Source organism: Rana temporaria, chromosome 4 (assembly GCF_905171775.1).
Source record: "Rana temporaria chromosome 4, aRanTem1.1, whole genome shotgun sequence".
NCBI lineage: Eukaryota > Metazoa > Chordata > Amphibia > Anura > Ranidae > Rana > Rana temporaria.
In genome coordinates, this window is record NC_053492.1 from 461,330,733 (window position 1) to 461,338,303 (window position 7,571).

Sequence of the window (7,571 nt, forward strand, 5' to 3'; positions counted from 1 at the left end):
CAGCCCTCCACCCCTGCCAGCTAGAGAGCCCTTCAAGGTTTTCTTGGGGAGAACTGCCGCTCAGGTAACAGCCTCCACCAATACTAGCCCCTCCAGACCCTCCGTCAACCCAGCGGATTTGCATGGCTCTACCCTGTCTTACCACAGGGCATTACCAGCTCCTCCAACCGGATCGCTGACAGAGATAGCACTTACACCAGCCAGCCAGAAGGCCAGACTAGAACTCGGCAAAAAGACCAAGACCAAGCGCAGTACCCATCCCCACCAGGAGCACCCTTCCAGATGGCTCAGACTCAACCATGGGCCGGCCCCCAGTATTCTGTCGGGCAGCACAGCGTAGTCCCTGCTGAATCCATCCTTCCAGGTGCAATGACGTCATTGGATTGCATCCACCCTCCCCATGTAGGAGGTGCTTCAGGACAAATACCACACCCAGTCCCAGCCAAAAGGCCGAGAAGCGGCAGGGAAGACAACCACGATCAGCACGGCCTAGATTGTGCAATAGCCGTGCCTCGCCCTGGGAGAACCACCTTCATGATCATGGTGTCTCCCCTGCCAGGTAAGTATTAAATTAGAACTATAGGCAACACTTTATTTTTTTTTTGCATTTTGGATAAAGTAAGGGAGGGTTATAGCCCCTGTCAGTTTATTTTATACCATCCCTGTCCCATTACAGAGATTTCCCTTCATTTCCTGCCCCATAGCCAAACAGGAAGTGGGAGGAAATCTATGCAAATTAAGGGAATCCATTGCCCCCCCAAGGCCCTTAGAATTAGTGTCCCCACTCGAAAATTTCAGGGCAGGTCTTAAAAAGCAAGGGGTGTGGCCTTGACAGGAAAGGGTGGGTCACATTTAAATTAGGGGGTGCACAAGTTTAGTCAGGCCTAGGCCAGCACAAAACCTAAGTACACTACTGCACTAGAGGGATCACCAAATTTAAAACAACAAGGGCATAAGATTTAATAGAAAAAATAACTGAAAATGTAATTGTAAGCTCCTTGAGGGCAGGGTCTGATGTGACTGTATAATATATTTATATATATGTAAAAGCATTATATAAATTGACGGTGCTATATAACTACCTACAACACATACAAATTAGCACCTGCCAATAAGCACTAATACACATTTAGGAAAGAGTAAGGAATTTTTATTGAGTAAAGTCTCCTCTTCCTGCATATTTCAGCTCCCCTGCCGTTGTGTTAAATGCCTTTGCATGTTCAGGATGTAATGTAATAATGTGCAATTAGTTCTGCTGCCAAATCTTTAATTTTTATAATATCTCTTCCCTTAGGAGATATTTTCTAAATACAAACAACAAGACTGCTTTGGTAACACCTTAGGGGGATGAAGTTTATTCTTCTCAATGTGTAAAAACAAAAATACGTGCACGTGCACACATCTACACACATACGTAGAAATACATAGATTCACTTTCTGCTGCCTAATCCTGTAGGGATCGTAGGGAATGTGAGCTGAGAAAATTATCCCACTTCTACTTGGGAGATTGAAAGGAGAAATTAGACCAAACCTGACCTATAACCTCACAACCCAAATCCATGGAATTTTCCTGCACATTCAAGCATAGCCGTGGATATCTGTAAAAATCCTATGGATTTAGCCATTTGTGACGTATTGATCCTGTGAACTTGTTACTCAAAAAACAAAAAGTATGTACATGTGTCTATGATTATTAATTAATGTGCAAACAATCAACAAATAGTGTGCAATTAATACCAACACAGTGCCCTGTGCCAAACTATAACATATGAATTTCTCAATCCATCAAAAAAAATGTGAAATAAATCCAAAAAGATTTCAAATATGCTACTGTTACAATCCACAGATTGAATGTGCCCCAAGAAAGCAAGAAAAATTTATTGGGCCAGATCCACAAAGAAATTACGCCGGCGTATCTATTGATACGCCGGCGTAATTTCTAAGATCCCCCGTCGTATCTTTGTTTTGTATCTACAAAACAAGATACGACTGAATGAGGGCTCGATCCGACTGGCGTACATCTTAGTACGCCGTCGGATCTTAGGTGCATATTTACGCTGGCCGCTAGGTGGCGTTTCCGTAGATTTCCGCGTTGAGTATGCAAATTAGCTATATACGGCGATCCACGAACGTACGTCCGGCCGCTGCATTTTTTTACGTCGTTTGCGTTCGGCTTTTTCCGGCGTATAGTTAAACCTGCTATTATGAGGCGTACTCAATGTTAAGTATGGCCGTTGTTCCCGCCTCGCATTTTAAATTTTTTACGTTGTTTGCGTAAGTCGTTCGCGAATAGGGATTTGCGTAGAATGACGTCACTGTCTTAAACATTGGCTTGTTCTGATTTCATTTCGAGCATGCGCACTGGGATACCCCCATGGACGGCGCATGCGCAGTTAAAAAAAAATGTTGTTTACGTCGGGTCGTGACGTATTTACATAAAACACGCCCCCATCACAGAGATTTGAATGCCGCGCCATTATGCCGCCAAAGATACACTACACCGCCGTAACTTACGGCGCAAATTCTTTGAGAATTCGAAAAAAAAATAAAGTTATGGCGGCGTAGTGTATCTTAGATACGCTGTGCCCGGCGGATTAATACGCGGAGGTACGTGGATCTACCCCAACAAATAGTGTGCAATAAATACCAATACAGTGCCCTGTGCCAAACTATAACATATGAATTTCTCAATCCATCAAAAAAAAATGTGAAATAAATCCAAAAAGATTTCAAATATGCTACTGTTACAATCCACAGATTGAATGTGCCCCAAGAAAGCAAGAAAAATGTATTATATACGAAAATAAAAAAATAAATATATATATGTATACGTGCTAAGAAAGTCCTTAATAGATCATTTCTTTCAGTGATGCCCAGCTATGTTTCCACCTTCACCGCAAATAGTGCCTACACCGTACCGGATAAAATGGCCACTCACCAGATGGACCCAGAAATCTGCCTTTGGTTCATATGAATAACCACTCCCTCTCTCAGGTTTATCAGCAATCACTCCCAATGCTTTGGCTGTAGTCTCGTTCTATATCCACTCATGTAACATATAAAAGACTATCATGGTGTAGTATATCAAATAATTTTTTATGATTAAAACATATATAGTTATTCCACTCTGGTGAGTGGCCATTTTATCCGGTGTCGGTGTAGGCACTATTTGCGGTGAAGGTGGAAACATAGCTGGGCATCACTGCAAGAAATTATCTATTAAGGACTTTCTTAGCACATATACATATATATATTTATTTTTTTATTTTCGTATAAAATACATTTTTCTTGCTTTCTTGGGGCACATTCAATCTGTGGATTGTAACAGTAGCATATTTGAAATCTTTTTGGATTTATTTCACATTTTTTTTTGATGGATTGAAAAATTCATATGTTATAGTTTGGCACAGGGCACTGTATTGGTATTTATTGCACACTATTTGTTGATTGTTTGCACATTAATTAATAATCATAGACACATGCACATACTTTCTGTTTTTTGAGTAACAAGTTCACAGGATCTGTCGTGGTAAAATGTATATAAATATAAGTTAGCGCAATTTACTTCACAAATACACAAATCTAAATCCAACCTTTGAGGTTGCACTTTTATTGCAGCAAGACTTAATAAGAATATTGATATTATATTGGCACCGGTAAGACACACATTTTTTTCCAAATTTGTGATTGTGGTTTCCTGACATGACCCAAGTCTTTAGTTTGACGGTGTTAGCAGGGCCAATCTGCCCTGTAGGCTCACTATGCAAGCCGCTTAGGGCCCCGCAAAGCTGCAGAGGGCCCCCCCAAATTACTAGAGGCCCCGCCTGGTGAGAAGTTATTTTTGGCCCCTCACCCCACTTCTCAATTCGCTGGCTGCATGGGAGAAGAGGTAAGAAGTCAGCACCCCCAGCTTCTCACTTTAATGTAAGGCCTCGTACAGACGAGCAAACATGTCACGTTTTCAGCGTACATGTCTGCCCGGGGATTTCTGTATGATGGCTGTACACACCATTATACAGAAATACGCTCGTACTCGATACGCGGCGACGAGGCCGCGCCGTCGCCGCGACAATGACGCGGTGACGTGCGCGGCCCTGCCAGTTCAATGCTTCCACGCATCCGTCGAAGTCATTCGACGCATGCGAGGGATGGCAGCCGCTCGGATATGTACGGTAGGTCTGTACAGACGACCGAACATGTCCGACGGGCAGGATTCCAGCGGGCATGTTTTAAAACATGTTCAGAAATATTTGCCTGCTGGAAAAAGGCCCGGCGGGCAAATGTACGCTGGAATCCTGTCCGCTCGGGCCTACACACGACCGAACATATCTGCTGAAACTGGTCCGCGGACCAGTTTCAGCAGACATGTTCAGTCGTGTGTACGGGGCCTTAGATGTCATTTTCGACAGCAAAACACCCCCTCCCCCAGCTTTTCAACTTTAATCTGACATGTAATTTTTCTTAGGGCCCCAGGGAGGTCAGGATCGGCACTGGGTGTTAGAGAGATGATCTAATTCCAATTGACCAACGGATCCCGAACTTTTTGGCACCAGGGACCGGTCTCTGTCGATAATTACTCTGTAGTCAGTACCAGGACGGGTGTCACTGGCAAGTGGCAAGTGAAAAGACCTTATCTTTCCAGTGCGGGGCCCGGTGTAGTAGGTGGGCCTCCGGCCATGAGGGGTGCTGACTTTCACATAAAAACAGTTCCATCATGCTGATACTTGGGCAAAGAAAGCTAAAAATATTTAAAATCTACAACAGGGGTCTCAAACTGGTGGCCCTCCAGTTGTTGCGAAACTACAAGTCCCATCATGCCTCTGCCTTTGGGAGTCATTATTGTAACGGTCAGCCTTGCAATGCCTCATGGGACTTGTAGTTTCGCAACAGCTGGAGGGCTGCCAGTTTGAGACCCCTGCTCTATAACATTCTTTTTTTCTCTCCAGTTGAGATCAAACCATAAATATATTGGTAACATTATTAAAAGCCCACATGCAATGATTATGACTTTTATTGGCTGTAGACTTGTGAGGATGTTTTGCTTCCAGGTCACCAGGTATTGATCAGGCCGCTTTAGATGACTTTGGAAATACAAAAAATGTAAATGTAAACCAGCATTTCACCTGATAGCCAGCAGTTTGAGCGAGAAGCCGTTCAGTTACCAGATAGAAGCATGAAACGGTGAACCAACCTCCCCCATCAGCAGGGAGGAATCAGGGCACGTCATCACTCCGATCTTCAAGAAATAGAAGTTCAGGAGAATACAAGGACAATACTGCGTGATGATAATAACTTCCCCAAATTACGAGGCTGAATGCCGAAATTGGAGAAGCTTTGAGTATGATAGAATCAAAAGCAAGTAAATACAATATTTATAAGGTAGCTGTCAAAAGCCACTAGAACGATCATTAACTCCAAACACAAGACGATTGGTGGTCGGTTACCCCTGCAGCAGGGTGGCGAAGGTACAGCACTTTGTGTCTGATTGCAGCTTTTCATGTACAGCGTGTACAAACATTTGAAAGGAGAGTTTAAGTTGGGTATTTTTTGTTGGAAAAAACTCTCTTGGTGACCACACAGGAAGTTAGTGTTTGATGCATATGAAGTCATAGAATGTGTCATTTAGAGCATCCATTGTATTTTTGCATGGAAGTATACATTTTTATTAGTAGTATATTTTTTGCTTATTTTGTTACTAATTTATTTCGAGTATATGCAACCCCTCACCTTGTAAAACAACCCATTCATTTTAAAATAGAAATTAAAAAAATATATATTTATAAATACACTTGTGATGGACCACCTGGCATCCTGCTTTGGTGCCTCTGCCAAGATACAACTTCCTCCACACTGGAACCAGTAGACATGTGCAATTTTTTAAGTTACAAATACGTTTTCCATAAATTTTCATTATTTTAGTTGATTCGTTAACATACGAATGAACGAACGGTTTAGCGCAATTAATAACGAATAACGATATTTTCAAAATAACGAATATGGAAAACAACGAAGATACGAAAGAAGAAAGAAACGAAAACATAGAAACAACGAAAATACCGAACCCAAAAAAAAAAAAAATTACGAAAAACAAAATGAACGAAAATGCAAACTTACTAATATTCGAAGACCGAAAAGAAAACAACCGAAATGCCGAACAAAGAATAAAAAACGAAAATCAAAACTAACGAAAAATAAATTACGAATCTTCGGAAAACGGAAATGAAAACAACGAAAATACGAAATAATGTAAATTAGCTTTCGTTAGTACTGAAATATTTCTGGACATTGACCAATAGCCACTGAGCGCTGTCCCTTTCCTCTGAAGAGGTTTGTTCCTTCCCCCAATGAGCTTCTTTCTCATTACCTCCTGGCTCCTTGTGTCTTTTTCTGTGTTAGACTGCAGTGCATCTCATTTCTAGATTTGTATTTGTAATATCTGACGTATTTTAGTTTTCTTCTACGTCAGACTTCATTCTAGACAGGGTGTGTGTGCTAACTAAGACAGTCAAGTCAATCACAGTAAAGTACGAATTACAAAATTACGACGAGTAGTGTGTCGAATAAACGTAACAGAATTACGAATGCAATAAAATCTACAAAACTACGTTTTTACAAATCAAAGGAAATTAGACACGAAAATACGAATAATCATAAAGCAACGAAAATATATTTCTTACGAAAATACGAACGCGGCATGATGGAAAATAAAATGTAAATACGAATAGCAAAACAACGAAAATTAAACCAACGTAAAAACGAAGGAACGAATAAAATCATTTTAAAAATACGAACGCAGCAGAATACAAAATATAACGAAAATACTAATCTCGATTCAACGAAAAATAAACTAACAGAAAAAAACGGAAACGGAAAAAAAAGTGTTACGAAAATACTAAAGAGTACGAATACGATAACTAACGTCTTACGAAATTACGACTCGTTACGAATCACGTTAAACGAACAGAAACGAAACAGAAATAAACAAAAATTTTTGCTATGCACATGTCTAGGAACCAGGTATTATAGCTGAGCAGTCAGCGTTGCACCCAAGAACTAGATGACACTAGCTTAGGTGCAAACTGGAACTGACTTTATTGTAAACTCACACTGAATATATACCACAAAAAATCAGGTAAGAGCTTGATCACATTAAACAATGCAAACTGTAAACAGTAATAGCAGTACATCTAATGAACTGCATACCTCCTAACATTTTGAGATGGGAATGAGGGACACCTACTAGCAAGCGTATGTAGACATAGGACACGCCCCTTAAAGGGACCAAAAAAAAAGGTTAATTAAATCCACAAGCGTTTTTTATTAACACTTATATTCCTTTATATTGGCTGTTAAAATTGACAAATGCAGCAATTTAGAATTTGGATGAAAGGTTTAGCACTGGGAAACACATTTTAAAAGATAAAAAGTGCATTTTATATACAACTATATAGATCATACCAAAATGAGGGGGATAGAGGGACAGAGGGACATTGTTCCAACTCAGGGACAGTCCCTCGAAATCAGGGACAGTTGGGAGCTATGGAACAGCTAACATAAACATATACCACCCT

General features: G+C 40.8%; 1 non-coding gene across 1 annotated transcript; it reads right to left on the minus strand.

The window, feature by feature from the left end:
- Positions 1-406: 406 nt before the first annotated feature.
- LOC120938487 lies at positions 407-567 on the minus strand. The gene has a single exon (XR_005749083.1). It is a non-coding gene; the product is annotated as a U1 spliceosomal RNA (small nuclear RNA).
- Positions 568-7,571: the final 7,004 nt, after the last annotated feature.